We start from the raw sequence: 26708 nt of genomic DNA on the forward strand, positions 1-26708 counted from the left end.
GTGCCCAGGAACCATTACAGGCTGTGACAAGTGAACTCTGCCAGAACACTGAGCCAACATGCTCCCAGCCTCATGCTAGATCCAGAATTAATCAGTTTGGAGGTGCTTTTACCTACTCACTTTTGGGCAACAAAAGGAAAGTCTGGATTCCCATCTGGGAAGGAATACTTAGCCTACCAGGAAAATTAATTTATTTTCCGTAACAACCAGGAATGACAACTATCGATAGCTTGGGTGAAAAGGCAGCTTTGTTCACAGTATGCTCCTTTACCCAGTTCCAGCCAAAGTTTCAATGGTGATAAAGATGATGAAATTTGACATTTAAAATATGTATCAGACATTATAATAACTAAAGGGATAAGAGGAACAAAAAACCCACTCAAAAGGCCTCCAAATTTTGGAGCAAAAATGAAAAGGGAAACAGTCCTGTGGTTTAGAATTATTTTGCAAATATAACTTAAGCAATTAGGTTTTGTTTAATCTCTTGCCAAAGAGCTGCATACCAGCTGAATTTCCACTCTTGCTAGAGGAAATGTCTGGCCTTACAAAGCAGTTCATTACAGTTCCAGTGCGCAAAAAGTAAAGCTGATTGTACTAGTACAAGTATTTAATTTTACATCTTAACCCAGGCTTCTAATTAATCATTTCAACCCTAGGAAATGGTGTCATCCTAAGCTTCCTAACAATTGACATAATGCAGCAAAATATTACCTCATGTAACCTGAATGAAAGCAGTCAAAAGGTCTGCTTTCTTCAGGTCATTTCTATGTGCTGGCTTTTTTTTTTAGAACTCAATATGTATCAGCATGTCTGCAGGTAATTATTAGGGGATAAGCAGTTCTTTGAAACAATGGCTATAAAATAATCTGTAATTCATAGCCTGGATTATGGAGGAGGTTGGGAGAATGCAGTAGGGACACAATGATAAAGCGGTTCGTGCAACTCCACCTAAAAACCTGACGCACAGCTAGGGAAGAGTTTTTGGCTTTTTGTTAAACACAGTTTCTTAACAGTTACCTTTCCCTGGCACAAGACAGAGCTCTGGAGACAGTTCTGGCAGGTCAGCTACCAACTGCCATCCAACCAGTTTTTCACATCTTGGCCTTCCTAGTATTCTTTCTTTACAAGGACCTTTGCTTGAGTCTCTTTGTTGATATTAGAGATACCATGTGAAAACATCTAAAAACCTTCCCACTGGTTAATTAGCTCTTTGAAATGACATCTTTCCCAGGATTATCCAGGAGGCACGAAATTACTTTTTAAAGCTACTACTAATTTGATGGTATTTTTGACAGAATCATCAATGCTGGAAGAGACCTGCAGTCATAGAACAGCCTGAGTTGGAAGAGATCCCCAAGGATCATTAAAGTGCAGCTCTTGGTCCTGCACAGGACACCCCCAGAATCACACCATGTGCCTGAGAGCATTGCCCAAACCCCTCTTGAACTCTGTCAGGCTGATGCTGTGAGCACTACCCTGGGGAGCCTGTTCCAGTGCCCACCCCAGAAGAACCTTTTCCCGATACTCAGCCTAATCCTCTGTCTTTGGTGACTTTATGATGCGTATCCCCTATCGCTGCCCTACGCCCAGAAATTAATTTTTGTGCCTTTCTATGCCTTTAAACTGAGCCTGAGAGGGGGAAGGAAAAACTGAGCAAAACTTTTTCAAAGCAGTTTGCAGCTTGTTCAAGGTCACACAGAGATAGCGGGTTTTTTTCCAGCTGCAGCAGGGGAGGGGGGGGGGTACCTGGCTTGCTGCTTCCCAGTCAGCTTTTGGCCAGTTGTTCAGATTCTTTTTTTCTCCAAAGGGAGACTGAGAGTTGAATTTTTTTCCTTCCCTGGAATTTCGGATTTTCTCCCTTTTCTACTGAACTGCTTCAACCTCAGAGCACATCGGGAGGACTTTCCACCGGGCACAGAGGGCCTGGCCCTGGGCCAAGCCCCAGCTCCGAGGAGACCAAAGGGAGGACTCTGACATTTTCCCAGGTTCTTCCTCCACAGCGAAAGATTTTATTATTTAGCATTATTTTCCTTTTCCCGTGTGTTTGTTAAATAAATAGTTTTATCTCCTTCACTTTCCTTCAAGGAAAATTTATTTTTCCCCGAACCTGGTGGGGGAGAGGTGGTTGTGCCTTCTCTCAGAGGATATGTTTCTAAATTTGCCCAAGCCGGCACATCCTCCCCTGACACAACTTCAGTGCTGCTGTGTTCAGATACCTGAAAATTTACACCTGAGATTACAAAAATATAAGAAAGCTTCCTTTCCCTTCCCACAGGAATTAGATGCAAAATCATGTCCTCCTCAGAATGTAGCAAATCTTATCTGGAGTATATCCACTCTATTAAGAAAATCCCAACTTCAGACCTGATTTTGTTTTACTTCGAACTTCCCCCAAACAAACATCACATCCCAGCAAAAATGTGATTATTGGTGGAGCTGTGGAGGATCCCCATGCAAGCTCTTAGGTGTCACAGAACCTATAAAAGAACTTTGTGTACCACAATGACCTGAACCACAAACTAAATACACACAGCTTGTACAATGCAGAGTCAGTAAATATATATGCAATCCAAGGTGTGTAGGCCTGTCATTCCTCAAAAATGTTCTCAGGCGATGTTACTGAATGGAAGTGTCAAAAAATCAGTGCCTTCTGGCAATGCAGGCATGATTCCCACTTTACATCCCGCTAAAGTCACACATCAACGGGCTAAGAACACATAATGGATCATAAGAGAACTCCACAGCAGGGTTTTCATACCTGTACGTGAATGATATCACAGAAAACAGAGGTGAAAGTGGTTTAAGATTTCAACTGGGCTGCACCCACCCTTTCTTTCCAGGTGCAGTCAACTCGCACCCGACTAGAGAAGATCTGGACATCTCCAGTGGAAGCTCCACAGCCTGGCAATCATTCCAGCACCACACTACTCTTAGCATTAACAAAAACCTTTCCTCATGTTTAACCTGCTGCTGCCTTAGCTGCTTGAGGCTAACATCAGGAAACAGGAGCTCAGATGAAACCATAAGAGCACTTAATGGAGGGGAGGATCACTTTACATCTGCTACAAATGAGACATCTGCTTGAATATCCCTACTTGTAATTTTTACAAAAAATATGTTAACCACTATTTGCATCACAGTCCACCAGAAGCCCTAGCAATTCTTATTGCTTTTTTTCTTCAGAATAACCATCTAGCTGTTCCTAAGTGCATAATCTGATACTTTTTCTTAATAATTTTATTTTTCTCAGTGTTATTTTACTACCTAGTTTTCCAAGCTGTTCCTGGTTTTCCAGCTCCTTGTAGCATAGTGTCACCTGTCAATTCAATATGCACCCTTTCTATGTTACCATCCCTATCATCAAGGATATCATGGAATTGTACAAGAACCAAAAGGGAAATCCTGCAGAAATGCCATTAAAACAACTTTCTCGTTTGACAGAGGATCACTGACAGCAACTTGTGGAACATGCCTTGCTAACCTACCAGGGTATGCATTTCAGAATCATCTCAGCAAGTCCATGTAAAAAATGAGATGGTGCCTGATAAGCATGCAAGATGGTATGAACACCTTCCCCTGGTACTGAGAGGAGCTCTGCTATCCATGCCATCCCTACATTTTCTCAGAGAAAGTCAAGATGGTTTCAAATTATTAGTTTGGGACATATCTGCTGGCTAATCACAGTTCTCCTTCTTACCCTAATGCTGCTGTCAGGTCTTTTGAGGAACTGATATTGGTCTAACTATACAAAGCAAAAACTCTGCCATCTAGGTCAGGACATCAGTGCCACCAGAGCTCACAAAGTGCTTACCCCTCTCAAAATTTCCTCTTCTCATCCTGGTCTGGAACTCGTGAGTGTCAACAGAATGACTGCCCTAAAAGAAGTTAAAGCAAAACAGAAGATAAAACAACTTCATTCTTACAAAGACGTCTGCATTTTGCATCAGCCCTGTGCCTGCAGCACTTTGCCGTCTTGCCTGTGGTCTGTCAGTCCATTTTCAGTTTTAAGCTCCTCGAGGCAGAGGCAGAACACTTCATCCTGTGTTTACTCCCAGTAATGTATTGTGCCTCCTACGGTGGCTTGACCACTAATTGAAGCTGTAGGTTGCTGTAGTCACAGAGGGAATGCAGTGCAATCCTTCTAATTCCAAATTGCTTTCGATTGCGGCGCACGGCACAAACAGAGACATTGCAAATGACAGCCCACACAGAGAACATGGACTTCCTGGGAATTTAAAACTTCCATGATTTATAGCCCAATTTTGTAAGACAATCAGCAACAGACTTTTCTAATTAATTAGCAAACAGAGAGGCAGTCATGGAGAATACCTATTTTACCATCCTGTTTTAAAAATCTCTATCAGCAACCTTTTCCCCCTACACACAAAATATCTGCGTTTAGCAAGGACCAAATAAATTTAATCACTCTCTGCTGATGTAATGACTTAATCTTCCTCTTATTTTATGCTTTGACCAAAGTAACACTGGGTTAAATGTATATTTTTCCATTTCAGCAGAAAAATTCATGGAGGAAAAAACAAATCCCACCTGCTCTGACATATTTCCATTTTATTTTGGAGAACCCCAAATCCTAGTTTTCCTAGCAGGCCTGTTCCATTGTGTTAAAACCCCCTTCCTAATTATGCCTCAAGATTGATTCATTACTTCAGGAATGGTTTAGGTGCAGAAAGTCAGTCTTGGAATTCAAATCTGTCTGCCTGAAAAGCCTCAAAAAACCATTTTCCACACTTCCCCACCCACGGATTTGTTGTTCTTCTGTCAGTTCATGCTCCTTCTGACAAACATATGTCCTGATTTGTTTGTTAGTACAAGACGATGAGCAAAAAAGGTAGAAAATTACACATAATTAAGTAAAAATATTTTGCCTATGGGGGAAATTAAGTAAAACCTGCACTCATCCACACCTGAAAGAGTGTGACAGCAATTAATTAGACTTACTTTGTAATGAACTGTGAGCTGACAAAAAATACTCAATATTACCCTAAATATTTTTTGTAATAGTAGTGATGCACTGTACAGGTGGGCAGCTTAGCATGTAATTTCTTAAAACTGCAAATCAAACACTACTCAGGCTTTTGAAAGCCAAAACTACCTACTCTTGATACAGCAAGAAAATTCAGTGTGGCTCACTGCATAGCTGTGCTGGGATATCAGCAAACCTTTGTAGCCTGGGTAAATAATTATGGGTATTTTTAAAGTTTCCGTAGCACCTCTTCTCCGAGAATTTCAAGCACACCAAATGTGTGCTCAGTAAGGTTATTGGACCTTCCTGGAGTCAGCATTTTATGCAGTTTGAGTGAACAGCAGAGGGTTTGTGGTTTGCCCAGAGAGTTAATGGCAGAGCTGGAGCAGAGTCAGAGTTCCTGTCATGCTTGTGCTCTCCTGCTCTGACCACAGGACCACACACCCACATCAGCCCCACAAAACAACACAGGACCCGAGTGAAAATGGATTTTCAGTACAAGCTTTTGTTACATCTCTTCTATGCAACCTATACCACAGCCCAGAACAACTGTATAACTCCATATTTGCTCTCAGATTTACCGCCTTCTCTGGAATTTTCAACCTCTTTTTATCCCAGTTAAAGGTGCCACGATCGAAAACTGATATTTCCACCTAGATTCTCCTTGAACTGTATGAAAATGCAGTGATAGAGGCATGAAAGCAAGTGAGCTGGGGGAAGGAGAATTCCTCAGTTTGCTTTTTACACGAGTTACTTCATACAACTTTAAAAAACACTGTAGGAGAAATGCTGAGATCAATGTACTTTGTCTTTTGCTTGCAGAGAAGTTTCACAAGCAGCAATAAAAACCTCCAAGGAATAAGAAACCTCCCAAAACATTATTTTAAACTGAACTGAAACATTTGAAAATTAAATAAATGTGCAGGGAGCCAGAGGGAGTAGCCAAGTATTTGGAGCTGGCAATTACCATTGTTTAAGAGCCTGAGCTTGGTCATTTCATCATTGGAATTCCTTTGGATTTTTTTGTTGAAGCAGAAATTATATATTTCCTCATAAAATATGCAGTTTGGATTTCACAAAAGGTCAGTCCATCAATGGCTCTGGAATCCTGCTATATATGACTTGATGAAATTGCAAAATATTATGTTTCTAGTAACCTGCAGGGTCACTTCTTTCCCCCTCACTACAAAAGGCCTCTACTAGACATCATTTAAATCCTACTTAAGACATTAAAACAGGATTTAAGTGGGATTTTAAAGATTAATAAACCTCATGTAGGTCTTTAAAACCAGGATGAATTTAATCTGCAATTCCCAGCAGCACATCAGGACAAGCCCACAGCAGTTTTTCTATACTTGCCCTGTGAGTACAGAATACAACATGCAGAGAGTGAAAACATCTGTGGTTTCCACAACTATTAATCCAGTCACTGTCCAGACAATTAGGGAATCTAGTTATTTCCAGTCTGCTTCAGTACATTCATCAAATAAAGGGAAAAAACAATGGCAGGCACCAGGAAGCCAACCTCCAACTGCAGTGCCCTAGCAGAGTGAGCTGTAATATCAACAAGTATCATAAAATAAATTATCAATTATCTTAGGGATTGAATGTATTTATACATACTGAAATTGGGTTCGTGTCCAAAATATGTGGGAACACTCACAACATGGTGGAGTTTTATATTCATTCACCCAAGCCCTGTGCTCCTGGTGTCTACCAATTATTTTCTGTAAAGTTTACCAGGGACCAAAAAACTCCTGCTGGGTAAGATTTGCACACAGCCAGTAGCAAGCACATTCAATTATGATAGTGTTTAATTAACTGCACAATGAAACATGGCCATTAAGTAGTTTCTATCTCAAGGAAATACTTACAGAAAAAGTACCCAGCTCTTTTTCTCCTTGTTTTAGAGAACAAAGTGCAAAAAAGACAGATGCAACTGGCAGCAATTTTTGTCTCTTGGTGGCTCAGGAAATGTGGAGCCCAACTCTTACATAATGGACTGAGAATAAATTTAACTAGTCCATGTAGAGTAATCTGTAGGTATTCTTGCACTGACTGGGGGTCAGGTTTGGTTTTTCATTTAACTACCCACCCTGGCTATATAATAAATCTTACATAAACAAACCCAGACAGTAGGATTAAAGGATAAACATAACTAATGCTCTGATCCAGAGTCTGTGATGAATGAGAGAAAAAAAGCCAAACAAACCCCAAAAGATGCACCATGCACGCACATTGCCTTTAATTTTCCAACCTGTCCAAAGTATATCTTTTTTTCCCTAAAACTTAACCTATATTTAAATACACTTCAGCTGATTTTGAACTCATTAGGTCATTTTCTGCTATTACCACCTAATAGGAAAGGGTTTTTTTTCCTGATATAGCAGTATTGAAGATTATTAACAGTAAATGCCTGTGAAAATCCATGATTTTATAACTTCTGTGTTCAAGACTGCTGGGAAAAACCATTCTGATGTTTACTGACCACAATGAAAGGAGGAATTCATTGCAAGGCACTTGGAAGATATATATACATGCTATTTTATATTATTCCAATTTTACATTATTCCAACAATAACAATATAGAATAAATCTTTCCAGTTGCATTACAGCAGTCAATTTGTGAAAAACACGTAATATTTGGAAATGCTAAACAGAGAAAATAGTGAGAAAATCTAAACCCAAAAACATACACAGAGGAAGAGCCTGAGGTGAGCAACACACTCGATTCCTTTCAAGCCACTGAGATTTGCATTATCACAAAAAAATTTTCTCTCTCGTAAAGAACACATTAAGAAGTCACTCAGCTCATGTTCACAACTGTAAGAACCTAAATACTACAAAGTCCTTCTGTATTTTTATAAGCTATTCATAAACCTGAATAGAAATTATTTGACTTAAGGTTATATTTTATGAATAATTTCTTTTGCAATTAATTGCATTTGACTGTCACAGTGATTATCTTATTACCAGTTTGCTTTGTTTTTACTGCTGGAAGGTGCTTCTGTCACTGAAGTCCCAACTGAATCACCTTTCAAGTCCTTAACAGATCCTTCCTCTCAAAGAAGTATGAATAACTTAGGGAAAGCATTTCCACCACAAAACTGACAAGATTCACAAGGAAAATGAAGTTATTAATTCTCCACTTTCCAAAATCAAAGCTGTGGCAAATTTTCTCTGTTATCAGCTTATGGACCCCATATTTTCCCATACAATGACAAACACTAGAAAGCATGATCTGAATGTCTATACAGATATAATTTATTATCTGAGAAGAACTAAAATGTGGGACCTCCAGGGAAAAAGATGATGGTGAACTAACATCATTTTAAAAATATATTAAAGAAAAGATTAAAATATTTCCATATATGAGAAATAGAAAAACATTTCTGGAAATGAGCCAAGGTCTTAGCATGAGAAAAATCACAGGGCTCTCCTGATGAGGACAGTACCAACTTCCACAAATTGCCTTCCAGTATTTCACAAAAGAAAATCTGTACATTCAAATGAATGTTTTTTATTCCCTGGAATAAGTTTTGAAATATCAAGCGACTTTTTAGTGACTGGAAGAAAATTTCTTGCCCATTTCAGATTCAATCCAATACATCAACTCTGGAAAAGCATTTTCTCAGGAGAGCAATAAATGGAGACAAGTTGCAGCAACAGGACACTGGCTTTGGGTAGGGAATCACCTGCAGACTCACATCAGCATCCCCTTCCATTTCCTTTAAATGCCTTCTGGTGCTTACTCCAGAGCAGAGAAACTGGGAGCAGGCTTTTTCACTCCCTTTTAGAACAGCAGACCCACGGTCAGAACACATTCACTTCTGCTGAAGTTGCTGCTGTGAAGGCACACAACACCTACCCCCTCCCAGTGTCCAACAACAGGGCTGCAGGGACACTGTCCCACAATTCCATACCTTATGTCCAGTGGGAAGTCACCAGTTAGCCAGAAATGGAAATTTACAGCCACATCACCTAACTTTAAGGCCAAGCCATTTGTCTGAATATAACTTGTTTGAATATAACTCATTCTTCTGATGCAAGGAAACAGCGTTGTTGCCAAAAATTCACAGTTGCTTCAGATACTCAAGCCATGTGTTTGTCTGGTGGAGAATAACCATCCAAAGGGCAGAGCATGAATACAGCTGGAAACACAACAAACAAAAAGGATTCAAAATCACCCTCATAAAAAAAAGTAAAAATTACATGTTGCAGTAGTTACTACCATAGTAAAACACCCTTTCAGAGCTATAAAAACCTGTCTTCTGCATCTCTGCTCAAGTGAGAGTGTCCAAGTTTGCAAGTACAAGGCTCAAATAGGATTATCAGATGAAAGAGTACTTTTTCCCACTTGCTGTTAATTGCTCTGTACCTCCTCAGAACACAAATTTTGAAAGCATTTGATAAACAGCAGATGTTTTTTGTTTAAATTCACTTTGCTTCTATAAATCGAATTACACGATCCATTTTAACATAGAACTTTAGAAATATTTAGGTTGGAAAAGACCTCCAAGATAAGCAAGTCCAACCTTTAGCACCAACAGGTAGAAGTACTTTTGTCTGTGGGCTGTGAACAGTAAGATAATGCAATAGTGCTTCATCTTGTCGCTCTCGTATTTATTTTTTAGCAGCAATTGTAGCCAGTGATTTAATCTTTCTATACCTTGTGTACACCCTCCTGAAAGAAAACACTTACTTTTCACTCATGTAAGAATCAGGACATGAATACGTGACTCATGTAGCATGAAGCTGTTGGCATTTGTCTCAGATGACTGGGTACAATCATGCTTCTGTGTACCTCCCTCTTCCCCCTGTACTTTTAAGATAATTTCTGCCCTGGCCTTCAAGGCAGTGCTGAAACCCACTGAGAACTTCAGTGAATATATTCTTTGAAAAGCTAGGGGTTTCCCTATGTGGTTCATGTTACGAATGGTTTGAGTGATACCCAAACACAAACCCCCAGGAGATTGCCTGGCATGGTTTCTTATACAGTATATAGCTCAAAAGTGCAGGAGCCCATATTGATTTCAGCTCAGCCAGGACTAATGAAATGGTGTGCATTGAAATTCCTGTGTACTGTACAGAGACAGGGTTATTGACCTGAAACTGGGGTTCTCAGGGAATGTCATAGCTGCTGCTCAGCACAGTGGCAGCTACACATTGCACAGCTCACCCCAAACCAGGGGAAATCCAAGCAGGGTTATGTGCTTTAATTGTACTCATCTCAGTGATGAGGGTGATTTCTTTTAATTCAGTAGGTACTGAGCACACTTCGAGCTGTTCCTCCTTTTCCCAACCTCCTGCAAGATCAACAGGAGCAAAAAGTGAGACTGTATTGATAAACTCAACCCAGAGAGCAGTAACCTGGCATTTACAGTCCACAGCTCTCTGAAAATAACACCACAGAAAGTCTACTCCAGAGTCCAAGAGGAAGGACAGGTTAGAAAAGGCAAGGCTACTAAATGTCAGGGACAAAACTCCATCAGAATGCTTAAAAAATGAACAAGGTAAACATTCAGACATTCTCTCACTATTAGTTCACTGTATGAAGCCAAAGCTAAGTCAACTTGTTAATAATTTTGAATATATTCAGAAATCTATTATTTAAAAGATATTTCTGGTGCCTTTTTCATTCACTTATGAATTTTTATTCCCTCAAAATCAAATAAATACAAAATTCACTAGAATTTCTTTTAGGAATGAAGACTTCTCATATTCAAATTCTCCATACTGCAGGAAGGAAAATAATTGTCAGCAACACAGATGTAATGAAAATTCTGAAATCCTTTCAGCTTTGTGACTGGGGCTGGAGGAGTATCATCTTCTAACTCTAAGATTCTGGAAAGTAAAGTGATATTTTGCCTTAAGGCTGGTGTAGGTATTTGTGTGTGAGGTGACACTTCCTTGAACAGGCCAAAGTAAAAACCCATATTTTGCAGAAAATGAAACTATAACCACCGAGGCGGAAAAGAATCTCACTGAGGGATGAAGTTGAGTAGTTCTTAAAAAAAAAAAAATCTCCAAACAGTATGATCTCTCCAACAAATCCCAAAAAATTGCAACGATAAGAACAACTTTTTCCAAACATCTCTAATCAAAATGAACTGAAAATCTGCTCTATCCAACAGAGAGTTACAAGTGGAAGCCAGTTCCCCATCAGCAATCACTCATGTGCCCCCAGTGGTTTGGAGCACATCTGAAACCTGGCCTTTTTATCAATTCTAGAAAAAAGTAATGGGGAATAGAGCATATGCTTTCTCTTCTACTCTAATGACCCTTTAACAGACATATAAAGATACTAAAAGTTTGTGGGAGAAAGAGGAATAAATAACTTTAATTAAATTTATTCCATCACAAGTGCAAAATTATCTCCGTATTCAACTTCTCACAGTCAACTCTCTCTATGTACAAAGAGCCTGGAACTGAGGACAAGCTAAAACATTTACTTACTCTCTTCTAATTTGCTCTCTGTTTAACAACCCTTCAGACAAGGTCTCCCCACATTTACACAATAGTCACCTGGATCTGCTTTCCTTCCAACAAGTTTCCACTTGTGGAGGTTTTACCAGTAAGCAACTTCGTCAAGGCCTGAAAGGTGCTGGAAGCCTTTCTCAAAAGGTCTTGGAACTCCATGGAGGTCTTGTCCTGAATCCCTTGGGTAAGCTCTGCTATGCACACCAACAGGCCTGGTATCAATAAATCCATAAACACCACCACAAAAACCAACATTCTTTGCAGAAAGACAGCAGCGAGGCTCTCATAACCACATCTGTCAGCATTTGGCTTGTAAACAGCGACCAATTCAAATGAAAAATGAACACTGGCACCTTTCTGAAACCAGCAGGCTGTGAGCTTATGAGAAATGCAGAGCAAATTAAGGATGAGATCAAGCCCAATAATATTTCCAAAGAGAAATGAATCACTGAAAAACCCCACAGCAGGAAGAAAAAACAGAGCAACACTTTTTCGTGAGAGTGAGTAACTGAGGCAAGTTTTGATAGTGTTACCAACTTCTGCAGCAAGAAATGCTAGGCCATGTTAGGAGAGCCCACTAAAGAAGCAACTGTATGCTGAAGCAGCAAAGGTATTTGTCTAAAAAAAAATTAACTGTAAGAGGAGGATGAGTACAATTTCCAAGAAAAATACTATGAGATCTACTACTGAAAAATAAGCCAGTTTGGTTTATGTATCCCTGTCACATCCTTCCATGATGTTCAGCAAAAATGACAGCAGCAGTGTTTTTCATTACACAAAATGTTGGGTTATTGGTGGTTTATTGTAAGAATTTGGAGGATTTTTGTTTCTCAGTTCCTCATAGATCTGACTTCTTTTTCTCCTTGCTCATGAAGAGATTTGTTTCCTGAAAAGTCTTCAGAAAGCAGGCTAACTGAAAAGAGCTTGCATAAGTCCTAGGAAAACTACAGGCAATTACAGAAAATTGTAGCTGGTCATTCAGTCCATAACAAAAATAGATATCAAAGCAGTCAGCCTAAACCAGTTATTATCCCTCTTATTGAAATATCCTGCAGCAAAGTCTATGAAATAATATCACATGGAGATATGCCCAGTGGTGCCAGCACTTTCTGATGCCATCTATAGACCAAGGAGGTTGGATGTTGTATTTTTTCACTGCCTGCATGCTCTGGAGACCAAGGTGTGAGGCTGCTCACCCCAGCTCCTAAAGCAGAGGGAAAGACAAAAAACCCGCTGTTCCCACACAATGGCTGCATCACCCTGGGCTGAGCCACAAGCTCATGGAGTTTTCCTGCTCCCTCCTTCCATTCCTAGAGCTCCCAGCTCTCCTATTTACACAGTTCATGCCAGCTGGGAAGTGACCGCTGCCTCGAAGGAAGCAGAAAGGTCAGGAACTCATTTCACATGAACCTCTGAGCCAGCACAGAGCAGAATCTTCTCAGTAGACACAAAGGAATGACAAGAGTTGGGGGAGAAAGAATGGGGCAGAAAGATTTGGGGGGGCATTAAAAATTAAGACACAACAGAGATAAAACAGCAGTGCAAATGAAGAAAAAAATTCACAGTTCAAAGGACATCATGAATTAGAAAATGAATTGTGCTACAAGTAAACCCAGCTAGTCCGTGAAAATACAAGTTGTATGTGCTCACATCATAACAATGAAGAGATTGACTGACTCTAAGCTACTGAACACAGTAAACCACCATTATTCTAATTATCTTCCAAGTTTTGACCAGCTTCTATCACTCTCAGGGGGATTTCTCCAGCAGCATCTTTACCTCCTATTTATGAATAGATGAACTTGTTCATGGAGCTCAGTATGTAAAAAACTAGATTGAACATGTTAGAGATCTACTAAAACTATATTTCCACTTACACAAGCAATGTATTTACTGAGTTTGAATGTGGGTATTTCCAGTCTTTCAGGATTGCAAGATGAAGGAGACAGGATTGTACATATTTATGCTTGTATTTATTAACCCTGCTTAAAAACAGTGTCCTAAGAGCCTGACAGATTTATTAGCTGTTTCTAGGAGCCTTACCACAGCCAAAGTGCTTCATGACAGGCAGAGAGTCTACCTGTAGGCGGAGGGTTGTTTTGAGGAAGGTGTTGAACAGGTTAAGAGTGATATTGCTGTCTCTGTACAAACAGAACTAACCCTTGAAACCAAAGACACTTGTCTTTTCCTCACAAGGCCAGTATTTTAAGCCACAAATGCAACCATGGGACAAACCTCATAAGAGCCATCACCATTCAAACTGGCCCATGAAATAAAACTCATCCCACAGCAACAGTCCACAAAGTGGGAGTTTACACGGGACTTGACAAAACACTTATAATCCTCTGCTTGACAACTCTTAAGAAGTTACTTTGAAAACCTCCCTTGCCCGTGCCTAAAAAGGAACAAAACCCCCCAAAACACCAAGCCAAGACCAAAATAAACCCCAGCTCTTTTTAAAGTAGTACTAACACTATTGTTTCCCACATTAGTGTGACTTGCCCAGAGATCACGAGGCAGCAGCTACATGAGAATGTAACGGAAGCAAAGAGAAGCTGTGCACAAAGCAAGATTAGGGAGAGTGACTAAAACCCGTGAGCTGTGCAATTAAAACGTTGACAGAGAGCTAAATCCCCCTAGCACCTTTCTCTTTTCCCATATCGCTCTTTCTCAGCAGAAAGCATTTCATTTAATCATCAAAGAGATTTTGGTGTTAAGACTTCAGCTGTCATTTTAGAAGTTAAGCCTTTTCAACTTACTTCATGATGTCAGTGATATTCCAAAAGAAACCTGCAATGCCATAAATGCTAAGTGTAATCTCATCACAAAACACACAAAGTAATCCTTGTTCCTACAATTGCTTTGCTGCAAAATAAAAAACACAGTCACAAAGAGTACAAGTGAATTAAATAATCTGAAAGATTCCCATTGAAGTTAGTACTGAAATTCCAGATATCACTTGTCCAGTTAAGGAAAAGGAATTTTCAGCCTCAAAACTTGATCAGAAAAGTGTGAGACTGCCTCTCTTTTAGCCAGTGAGCTTAGAAACTAATGTTTTATGTCATTGACATGTGTCCTTTATCAATAGGGCAGAAGAATGCTACTGCTATATACAACAAATACACTTAATTTTCACATCTCTCTTTCAGGCTTAATTTCCTCCATGCAGATTCTGCTGCAAAGGCAGTTAGAGAGGAGAACGTCAGGAAACCTATTACTACTAGCTCTAAGTCTATCTCATTGAGGAGCTCTTAAGTACTTCATACTAAAACTTCCTGACTGGTCTTGCATGACTTATTTTCTGCAGCTGGTGCTAAAATCCAGAACAGTCAGATCTGCATCCCTTCAAATATTTTTTGTCAAATACAGATCAGCCCAGTAAGCTCAGGCTTTCTAAGGCAGAATGTTTCTACAGAGGCACTTCAGCATCAGATTGTTCCTCACAGTATTGCAACTTCTCAAAAGTTTATTCTAAGCCTTATGGAATAACCTCTCTGTGCTACCATGCTGCACTTACTGTAGGAGTGGGTTACTGTCGCCCAGAGGTTTCAGTAGCTTTGTTGTGATGAGAAGCAGAGCTCTGTGAGGTGAGACTCAGAAATAAGTGTTCACTAACAAACTCCAGAATAGTATTTAGAGAGTAGAAAATTGTCCTGGTTTCAGCTAGGATAAATACAAGGTAAGGGGGAGAAGATCAGATTTTAAATGGAATTGTTAGCTACCAGAGCACACAAAGAATATTTCTCAGTGGTATCTGGTCTGTTTAGGAAGAAGGTGCTACTCAGCACCACGTTTGCAGAATCACACTTTGGAGCACAGATAGCCCAAGTAAATTTGCCATTTGCACGGACCCTTCTTCCTAAGGGGAGAAGTATATTACAAACCCTGCAAGGGGGTTCAGGGTTTCAGCTTTTTGTATTACAATCTTAGCACAAACTTGCAAAAATGAGAATCACCTCTGATTAGAGATACAGAATCTGTGATTTTCCCAAATTATAGAAAATTGCTTTTGCTGTCTACTGATCTTTCAATGCCCAAATACATCATTTAATGTATTATTCCCAAGAGGTATCATACTTGGCACACGACCATACTAGAGTGGAAATTTCCCAACATACTAGATTGTATCAACACAATTTGTCATTGAGCAATAATTCTTTGCATGCAAATATCTGGATAGACTCCAATCAAAACTGTGTAAAACTCTAAACTACAAACATTTTAATCTTGCAGGCTGATGTGGAATGTTAGACTCCTGGCCTAGGCCTCCCTCGTCAGCATGTGCATTGCAACCAGTTTGCCTGTTACTGTGTGACATTCATCATTAATGTTGTAAAGAGAGAAGAAAACCTCAGAAGGTTTTATTAAGATCTGCTTATGTAAAAGGAATAAACCAAAAACAACCACCACCATCAAAACCCAAACCAAAAATACTACAAGTTTTCATGGCCACGGCCCTAAATATATGGCAAATGCACAGCTGTTGAATTTATCCCAGCATTCTCTCCCAATGAACATGTGTTTTCAATCTCAGTTTTAAACATTTCCTTTTTCTTTACAGCTGTAAAACAATACTTTCTAATCAGAAGATCGTGGTAGAAAAGATATTCTATTTTTAAGACACGCTGGGAAAGTGAACTGGCTCAATCATCTGTGAGGACTGCCAGTGGTGCAATCCAAGATGACAACTTCAGTGTCAAAGTGTAAAAATGCTCACAATAACATTTAGCTAAGAATCTGGTTTATACCATCATCTCAAAATTTTTCCATCTTTTTTAGATGCTGGAGCATCAATCATGACAACTTACTATTTAGAAAATGTTGAAGTTAGAACATTCAAAACTCCATAAGTGTGGGAACATCATCCAAAAAAAAATTTTTAGATAATATAAAACTAGAGCATCAATTGCTTTATTTACCACTGCATCTTCTCATTAGAACCTTCATCTGAAACTACAACACAGCTGGCTTCATCCAAAGCCCTGAAAATGTGTAATTCATTGCCTGTGAACTGGGGATTGGCTCACTGGGGACTCCTTCCACTGCAGCTTTTAAATAAGGACGTTAACTTTGTGGGCATTGAATGGCATCAGTGCCAAAGGGGAGCTGAGGTGCTCTCTGCTGCACCTGGAACTGACTCATGTTAACATAGACAAAACTTAATTTTTCAACCTCAGCTAGAACTGGCAAAATTCAGTGCTGCTCTACCAGCAGCAGGAAGCAGAACAGGCATGGGCAGTGTCACAGGGTGAAGAGAGAGGTGATGTGAAGCAGGGAGGGAAAGGACTCTTACGGGGCTTCTGGAGATCTGTGGGAAAGTAGAGGTGGAAGCAGCACCTGAACACTTCATGGGCACGAGAGCAAGGACAGACTTGACTGAAGATCCAAGTATGTATGTGGGTGGGGAAGGCAGCTGGGTGAAAGGAGGAGAGGGTTCCTAACAGAAAGGAGTCAGAAAGAAGAGCTGCCAGGTTGGCAGAAGAAGTGGTAGGCAAGGAGGAAAGAATCTTTCTTCCTCTAGCTTACTGTTTCATGGGATACTATCAAAGCAAGGAGAGAAAGAAGAATACTGAAACTGTTGAGTCCTTCCCCAATTAATACACTTTCTTACACCACTTAAATATGTATATTTTTCATTCAGAAGTTAAAGATCAGATTCTTTATTATTCATAGTAATGGACATTTACAGTAATGAGGATGAACATTTATTGCAACTAATTTTTAAAAATACATGAAGTGTGTGTTTAAATTGTGGGGATTTTTTTTTTCTCATGTTTATCACATCATCTCACCCAAAGCCTTCCCAAGAAGAAAGCAAGAAAACCCCCACAAAGTTCATTCTCTTTCCTCAGCTGAGAACTTCCTGAGATAAAATGTATGTTACCTTCTCCTCTAACACATACATGAAAATTCCCTTTTCTTCCCCTAGAAAAAGGTCTCAGGTAAGCATTATTCCCTGCCAGCATTCCTGCACCCCTTGCTGTCCCCTGTCCGAGCTGTGCCAACATCCCTGGCACTGCCATCACCCCCAGGGCTGCGTGACAGCCGGCATGTCTGGCAGGGCACATGTCCGCAGCTCTGGCAGGCACAGCTATCTGATGGGGAACAGATTTTGTGTTCTGGGAGTATTTTTGGCCTGGATTTCCAGGGGCTGGGGAGTCTCTGGAGGGCTGGTGGGTTTTTTTGTCTTTTGTGTTTGTTTTTTCTGTTTGTTTTTGTTTTTGAGACCTATCAGTATTTATTTAGTATAAGCTCTAAATTGCTTCACCCCCTCTCCTCCCCTTTCCAGTATGCTTCTAGAGGCAACAAGCCAAAAAAGAATGATCGTTAGCTGCGCAACAATGTCATGCCTTAACATGCTTTTCTGTAATTTATAGTTTAACCAGCAGTCCTGTAGCCTATATTTTTAAATCAGCCTTTCCTCTGCCAAATAAAAAAAAAAAAGAAAAAAAAAATTGTACATTTAAATTTTTAAATTTTGAACTAGTTTTTAATATCTGCTCAGGAATTTTATTAGATTTAGCTTTATCGAAATAAAAAGGATTACAGGAACCAAGATGCTTATAAATACTTCCCTTACATAATTATGTAGGACAAAATTTATAAAAATACTTTGCTCCTATTTTCAAGTGAACAGTCACAGGGTCAATAAAGAAAAAGAAATTCTAACTTCCTTGTCACTTTAGCTTAAAAGACAGAAGAACTATTCTGAACTCAGTGAGAATCTGAGCAGCACCACTCCATGAGTTATTACAGCCAGATTCAGAACTAAATACTCCAGAACTCTGCCCACAATTATAATCTCCATTAATTCTTATTTCTTGCATTAAAATAAACATGATTTCCCTGTAGGGGAGTCTAACATCTTTCATGTGGAAACTTCAGTATTTTGTTAGAGGATGGATCATTGAAGAGGAGACAATCTCTTAGGGTATCGTGTCTCTTAGTTTTACCCATTTGGTTCAAATTAATTACCTAGGCTCCTTCTCAGGACATCCAGCAAGCTGTCAGACAAAGAGAATGCTAAACAAAAGCCACTTTTCCTACAGTGCAGCCTTGCAGGTCTCCAGGACTGGAAAGCTCCCAAAGCTGGCAGAAGATGTTGCTTCCATGCTGACAATATAAGGCCTGATAATTGAATGAAGGGACCTGCCAGCCAGCTGATGGCAAGGGAAACCATGCCATGTGACTCTCTCAGGGCAGCTTGGTGACAGGAAGAGCTGGCCAGAGATGGCCATGCAGCTTAGGAGGAAAGACCTGATTTTGCTAAAATGCTAATGCAATAAAGTCCTCAAGATACCAGAAATTTATAACTCCCCTCTGCCAAGGTTTATATATTAAGATTACTTTAACTGGTTCTTATTAGTCACAAATTTAATGAGTGACAGGACCCTCAAACTAAAAGCCCAGAAAGCTTTACCTTTTGCAGAAAACCCCAATGAAACCAAACAAAAACCCCCCAAAAAGCCCAAACAAAATGAACACCACGTTTTAGCTCCCTACACTTCTCATGGAGAGCTCTGTTTAGGCACTGAGACTCACCCCAAGACAAGGTAAATGGCTTTCTTCTTAAAACTCTTCCATGACAAGAAAAATGTATTTACACACATAATTAAGGAAGAAGAAACAAGGTTTCTGATAGATTTAATACACAGCAAAGCATGGCAAGATACAAACTCTCCATAGGAAAGCAGCTATTTGAACCGTCCTCTCCTTATTGATACATTTGAAACAAATACAAGGAAGCATCAGATCTAAACTATGCCAAGCAAGAATAAAACTGCTTGTTACTTGTTTCTCAGAAAAGCATTTTGCTTGAAGCCTTGAACACAAGAGTTCTTTGGGGTTTACGGGCATCACGTCATGGTCTCACCAGCGCAGTCTGTTTCTGGTGATGTCAGTGTCTTTGCAAGTGCTTATTAGGCAGGTTTTATCAATGGATTAAGAAGCAGCTCAGCTGCCAAGAGGAGCAAAATGAATTTTAGATCAAAGCATATAATCAACAGACATAACAGGTGACTAAGTACCATCTGTCAGCATCTCGTTCTATGACACAGAAGGGGTACGTATATAAAAACAACGGTGCAGACATTATATACTTCCTCCCTCTTTTATTTTTTTTACTAGTATAATCACCTAGTGTCAGAGTTGAGCATGTGCCAGACAAATTAAGCCAGCCAGGGGCTAATACACAATACAGGCCAGGTCTGGAAGAATTTTCTTTTAAAATATTTGCGTTCCTGAACTGGCGTATCTTCTCTCAGTACATGGTGATGCTGACTTTTCTGAAATCCCCTGGTTTAGGCTTGTGCTGAAGGAATTGCCATTCCACCCTGAGTCAGTCAGTTTGATTACTACAGATGCCAAATTGTTCTCTTTTATTTAAACTAGTGAGAGAAGAGCAATTCAGTATATTTTGCAAAATAAATAACATGAAAAATAAGTGCAGATTTTCAGGCTTTAGTGGGTAATAAAGATAAATCACTCAGCACAGAGTTGACATAAAAAAATGCTACAGTTGCATAAAATTTTCTATTTATCTCATCTTGCAGATTAGAAAAGAAAATGGATTGGAAATGAGAAACAATAACAACTGTGTGAGTTTGGACGTTGCCACAAACAGTTTACTCATTCTCTTACAGCAGGGCATTCCCACACTGGAGATTTCTCCTATGACAGGTTTCTCAGCAATATCAGCCCTTAAACTCCAGTCTGCACCAGCAGCTCTCTGGACTGGGCAAGACTCCAAGGCAGTTTTGTTCCTGAAAGCCCTCAATTTTATCCCAAGGTGGGGGAGCACAGTGCTTTTCTAGCCCAAATATGCACTGACTTACAGCCTCCTCCTGAACAAACCCTGCTCCCTGCTCTCCAGGCCGAGCAGGACACCTCTGAAAACCCTGCTCAGAAGACCTTGCCTTAGGGGATTCTAGAGCATGTTATGGCAGAGATCTAATGGGAAGTCTAGACTCAGGCAACACTAGGAAAATCCGACTAACTTCACCCAAGATTGTACTTTATGAGATGCTCAAACAAGGATATGCAAGTCCAAGTTTACCACAGCAAAATGTTAAACTCCAAAAAGGAAAACTAAACAAGAGAAAGCAATGCTAGCTTGTACTTCCCAGTGAGATCCCCTTTTCCCCCAGGATCTTGTTCAGACCAAGCTCTTAGCTGTGTAGCTCCACCTGTGAGGATTTTCCTGAGCCACCTCTGTCCTTTGTTCTTATCCCTCACCCTCCTCTCCAGCTTGACATCCAAAGCAGGAGCCCCATTTTGTTGGTATTCCTGTTGCTGTACTTTGATGACACAGAGGTCTTCTCTGGAAGCAGCTCTGATGATCACACCTCCATCTCCATTCCCATCTCCCACACCCTTCCACTCCACCTGCAGTTAAATGCCTTCTCCCCCTTCCCCTTCCAAAGAGTCAAAGTTGTCAGTGTCTAATGCAATGATACATCCGTGGCTGTCCAGTGAAACTGTTCAAAACAGCCTCAACTCTGTTCTCTCCCTGCCATACAGGTTGAGAGGGATTCCTAGCAGGAACACACTGTCCTGCCCCTGGTCTGACATCACACAGCAAGGCTTAGTAAAACCCACTTCAGACACATGAACTCAAGTGTTTTCTCCCAGCCACCTTTCCTCGATTTTCTGTTGTCATTAGAGGCTCTTGCCATTACAGACAAGTATGCAAAAATTCATATTTTTGTATGAGTAATACTACAGACAAGCAGGCAAAATTTCGTCAAGGTGCAGGAGACTTTTACAAAAGTATACATCCAGCTCAAAAAAGACACCTGAAATTTGTGTGGGAAGGCAAAGATTGAGCAGCTTTTGGTCTGCAGGGGGAAGCTGTCAGAGGATTCAGTTCCCTCTGCTTAAGAGCTTCACTTTGGGCTTCTGAGGGGGGGAAGGAAGATGGTGAAAAGGACAAAGACAGCAGCAGGCATTTCATTGTAAGACAAAAAATCATCATGGAAAAGGCAAAGAGCCTCTTACAAACAGTGGCAAACGCTGAGAACAGAATATTCCCATCAAAATGCAAAGCCACAGCAGGAGGGCTGGAGGATGTTTCCTACTCAAATGTGAAAATCTCACTACAGATTTTGTAGCTCAGACCAGTCAAATTAAAAAATATAATCTTTTCCATATTGCTGGTAATTTACTGTGGTTGATATTATAATATACATTACTGACTCGATTAACTTTTTTGGGTTTAATAAAACACCTTTTTGCAGTCTTATTTCCAGAAAAAAAAAAATTAATATTCAGAAATTTGCAACAATTTTACCAATACACCTGCAGGTCAGTTTCCAAGATCTACTCTATAGTGAACAGAATATTCTGCTCATAAATACTTCCCCAATCCCCAAGAATTCCTTTCAAAACTAATTTACCTATTTTCCAAGCTAAAATAGAGTCAAATTGTAAAAGAATACCAAAAGAGTTTTAAGTTCTTCAGGCTGTTGGTCTACTTAAGAAATCTTGATTACTAAAGGTAGAAAACCTCAGACTTCTGGATCTGGCAATAAATGTAAAAAATCAAGCAATTTACATTTCTTATAGTCTATACTAGTCTAAGATTATCTGTGATATTTTTAACTCCTTATTCACTCAGGCTACTGATCTACTACAGAAGATTGAGATATAAAAGTCCAGCCTGCAAATTCAAAAACCAGATTTCACATCTCCAACTTAACTCCCACTCTTACAAACCAGCTCCCTACCCCATTCATGAGCACTTTACACAGGTCCCTCCTCAGGCATGGAGGATGTTTTAAACTCCAAATTAATCCTCTCCTGATCTGAATTAATTGCTGTGGGAGCTTGCAAGTCTTTCTGAACACATTTGGCCAGCTGTTCAGACCCCAACAGTTTTCTTTATTTATTACTTAAAATTAAAAAGGAATGCCTGTCATGAATTAACCCTTTCCCTACTAAATCACAGTTTTCCCTGCTGTGTTCATTCTGTTTGTACCCTGCATATAGGTATTGCTAAGCAGACAAGCAGACGTTTGCATACATGCTGGGGGGCACACTGCATCAAATCAACTGTAAAATGAGGTTTATGTTTATGTAAACTTGGAATTTTAGATGGAAAGATGCCTTAGTAACACATAAAAGAAGTGTCAAATCTAAGAAATAATCGTATTGAAACTGGTTGAAACACTGAAAGAAGTCAAGATGTTTAACATTACCCATCTGCCTTTGAATCAACATTATTACACCATAGAAGAGCTCAAAGCTCTGGTTTCTGAAGTAGTTCTATGATTATTTGGGAATACTTAAGCTTAATGTGTCAAGAGGCCCCATTTTCCCAGCTGATGAAAAGTTAAGGATGTGTGACTGGCCTGTAGCCTCAGGCTGCAGGCACATGGCCTCTCCTGGCTCCAGACCACTCCTGATGCTGGAAAGGCTTTGCCTCTTAAGTCTTCCCTCACTGTTCCTCAGTGTTTTAATAGAGATTATGCCTTCCTCTCCCACTCTCCAATCACTGCAAGGTACTCAGTAAGAAAAAGCAACATGAAAACCTCAAAATTGAGTTAGATGGGTTCTCTTCCATCACACTGAGGTGACTTCTGGGTAATGAAATGTCTCAGTGATGTTAGACGAAAAGGAACTTGTTCAGTTAATATCTGTACTTTGCTCAGATATTTTTGAAAGTACTTTTGATATGATAGCAGAGGTGTCAGCAATTTGGGGAGCTGGCATAGGCAGCTACAGAGCAACTGTGTTGTAGCCTGATCATTGCTGCTCTCAAGGACAAAAGCCACAAGCCACTGGCCAAAAGTACATGAGGATTTCAAACCCAGAGCTGGAGCTGGACTCAGCTTCACATCATCACCACCATCCCCGAGGAGCAGCGAGGAGATACAAACAGTGGTAGAGAAAACCACAGAAAAGCTCTTTTGTCACATCACAAAAGACCAGGTACAGACATTCCCACTTTTCTACAGACTGCATGAAAACTCCTGCTTTATGAAGGACTTCCAGGAATAAAAACTGCACACACAAATGTATTTAATTCCCAGCTGTTTTGAGGTGACTGAGATCCTTCATGTTACGACAAGACAAGGATTGTGGTTGGTTTGTTTGTTTCAAAAAATTACTTTTGTCAGTTTCTGTCTGTAGGTCTCAAGCAGTTATTTTACATTTTTAGGTATCTAATCTTACATTTTCTCTCTTTCAAAAATCATCCCAGGTAAACATCAGCTGAAAGGGGACAGCAGAATGCCAAACTATCTCAAAAGTACTACAACATCCTTCTGCCAAGAATTAGCACTTCCATCACCATTCAATTGCAAAATCACTCCCTTAAAATGACCAGAGTCTCAGAAATTATGTTTTAATGGCCTTTTCTTCCATTGTAGCCACGTGTATTTTATCTGCCCTCCTACCACACATACTGTCTCACCCCCTGCAGTATCCTGGCTCCTGGCCAGCACATACATAACTATGGAACTTATCACTGTTTGATATTAGAGCATTATAATTTAATTTTAAGAGCAGGCAACAATGCAAATATTTGCAAAGCAAACCAAGAACAGCTACAAATAAAATCAGAACATTTCAAAGAGCTGAAGTTCTCTGTTCCATTCTAATCACAGAGAAGGCAGTAATTACAAATAACTTTTTCACACCAAAGCAGTAACTGTTCAGAAAATCAGATATCCTTGCTATAATCTGAATTTTCTGGAGGCATTTTGGGCATCCCTCTGCTCTCAAACAATCCTTTTGTACCAGCAGTTCTCAAGCTGGTTCAGGTGAAGACACGCAAGTGCTCTTGTCACCATTTTCCCATGTTTCACTCTTTTCTACAATACTCAAAGTAACACAAAAGTACTCAGTAGGTATGTCATCTTTCACTGAAAATCTTGTTTTCATTCTCAGAACACTTCCAGAGCAGCTTCCAAGTACCAAAATAAAAAAGAAAATCTTGTATAAGAAAAATTGCAAATAACTTCATATGAATAAACCTACTAGAAAGGAACATTTTAAGCCAAAACCATGTTGCTGCAATATGATTGCAAAACAAAGCCAGCGCACAGAATAATTGCAAGGCACTTACAAGGCTTCCAGGTGATGTAAATACAACTTTAAAAAAATCAAAATAGAGCACACATTTTTAAAAAATCAGTGATATTATTATAGAAATTAATAATTTCCAAGTGCCAGCATTTTAAGCAAATGCTCATCTCTGCTGAATTTTCAGAGCTTGTATTGCAAACCGTTACTTCAAAATCAGAGTGTCTTTGTAAGGTTTGTTTGCCTGGATGGTACAGTGCCTACAGCTACTGTGCCATGGAACTTATGCTTTAAATAAAAAAATATGCAAGATCTCACATGGCCTTTTTGATCTTGCAAATGTCACTCTTCAGGGCTGTGTGTTTTATCACCCTACAATTATAATTTAGTTGAGGTTTTAATATTACTTATCAGTTAAGCAGCGGAAACCCGATCACAATTATGTTCTCAGCAGTACTATCTCGACATTGTGTGCTCTAACTACTGCTTCCATTGTCTGCAAAACCACAATTCTTCCAAAATTTGTAACATCATCTGCCAGCTTCCTTGACTGGGTAACAACAAACGCACTGGCTCCAAGTACCTCAAATTCCTGCTTCCATTAAAGCCATGGAGCATTCTAAGTACATCTGCATGCTCCTAACCTAGCCAAGAAATTGGCCGGAATTATAAAAATGAAACACTTTAAAATGAAATTTTAAGCAGACAACTTTATTCTAAAAGGGGCCAAAAAGAACGTTTTAGGTTTTTTTAAACAAGGTCAGCACACTTTGCTTTTTAGCCTGCAAGTCAAATTACATGTATTCCCAATCCAGAATGTTTTAATTTTCTATTCTGACCTAGCCCTTGAGTGAGTATTAGTCCATAAATCAGAAGACACTGTCCAAAAAGAAGCACAACAGACAAGAGCGTATCTGGTGTTCTCGGCAGCGCTGACCCTGAGGACTCTCACTGCAGAGTTACCCCAGGATCCTATTCGGCTGCTGCCCTTTCTCACCCACAAACACAAAATTCCTTCCTTTCATATTTAAAAGGACTAAAAACCTGAAGCTAAACATGGTTGTTGTTTGAACTCTCACACAATTTCCCCAATGAACTCACAAGGAAACAAACTTTCCCCACAATTCAGTGGGGAAAAAACAGAAGGAAGCTTTGATTTTATTTTTCCTGTGCAAAAGAAAAGAGTTACATTTCCAGAAGCACCAGTGGTACAGGCAGGATCACCACTGAGGACTCAATAAGTCAAATAAATCTCTGCAATATAATGATTTAGACAGGATTGGGCTATCCTGACTGAGACACTCCTGGCAGCAGTAAAGGGAAAGGGCTGGGTTCAAGTCCTGTGATCTAGAATTTGTACTTTATTTCACAGATGAAGGGCTTGATTCCTTTACTCTTATTCACACTGAGCAGTACTCTTATTCTTCCAGGGGTTATTTGTAAACCAAGAAGGACAAAGGAATTAGAGTCACTAGGTGGCATAGACAAAAAAGACACTTCAAAATGCTAGTTTTCTACGAGTAGATAAATTCAAACAAGGATTTTTGTCTTAAAGACAGTCCAGACAATACCTTTGGTAATTATTAATTGTGTCTTTCATGTGGAAGTGAACTCTGAAAACCAAACAGCAATTTAAATGTAAAAATTAAGTATTCCACTCTAGATAAGATCTTACTAGAGGGGGACTGGTTGACTTCTTACTATAATTTTTTTCTGTTTAACAAAGCCAGCCAAAGCCTCTTAAGTGCTCCCACTGTTGCTTTTTATAAAAATAAACCAGTCTGTTATCAGCATAGCAATGCTCCCAAGACAAATTGCACCACTAATCATCCTGTGCCAGGAAAACTTCCTGCTGCAGATGTACAATTAATCAGAGCAGAAGTTCTACCCAATCTTCAAGGAAAGGTATTTCATGTGTGGTTACCCTGTGCAGAGCAGCTCTGGCACATACCCACAGGGCTGAGCACCAAAACCAGGAGTATTTGCCTTAACAGGGAGCTCTGTCCCAGATATTTAGCCCTGTTGGAATTATCTCCCTCTACGGGACATTCACTACAAACCACTTCTCAGAAAGGAGTAGGAACAAGGGAATTAACAGGGTTTAAAACCTTGGTAGGAAATGGGTGTCACATACACGGCAGGATCAGGGGAATAAATGAAAAGGAAAAAAAAAAAATCTTAGTCTCTTTTATACCTTGTTAAGGATTATTTCCTTCCACAA

General features: G+C 39.7%; 1 long non-coding RNA gene across 1 annotated transcript in view; it reads right to left on the reverse strand.

Moving 5' to 3' along the window:
- Positions 1-3810: 3810 nt before the first annotated feature.
- Positions 3811-26708, reverse strand: part of LOC121668139 — a 53870-nt gene continuing 30972 nt past the window's right edge. Inside the window, exons 4-5 of the long non-coding RNA XR_006017265.1 lie at positions 8908-9135; positions 3811-3875 (exon numbers count right to left, since the gene is read on the reverse strand). This is a non-coding gene — a long non-coding RNA (uncharacterized LOC121668139). The remainder of the gene's footprint in view (positions 3876-8907; positions 9136-26708) is intronic.

This window comes from Corvus kubaryi, unplaced genomic scaffold (assembly GCF_017639235.1).
Source record: "Corvus kubaryi isolate FWS band 111438036 unplaced genomic scaffold, C.kubaryi_AGA036_p1.0 37384, whole genome shotgun sequence".
In the NCBI taxonomy this organism is placed as follows: Eukaryota; Metazoa; Chordata; class Aves; order Passeriformes; family Corvidae; genus Corvus; species Corvus kubaryi.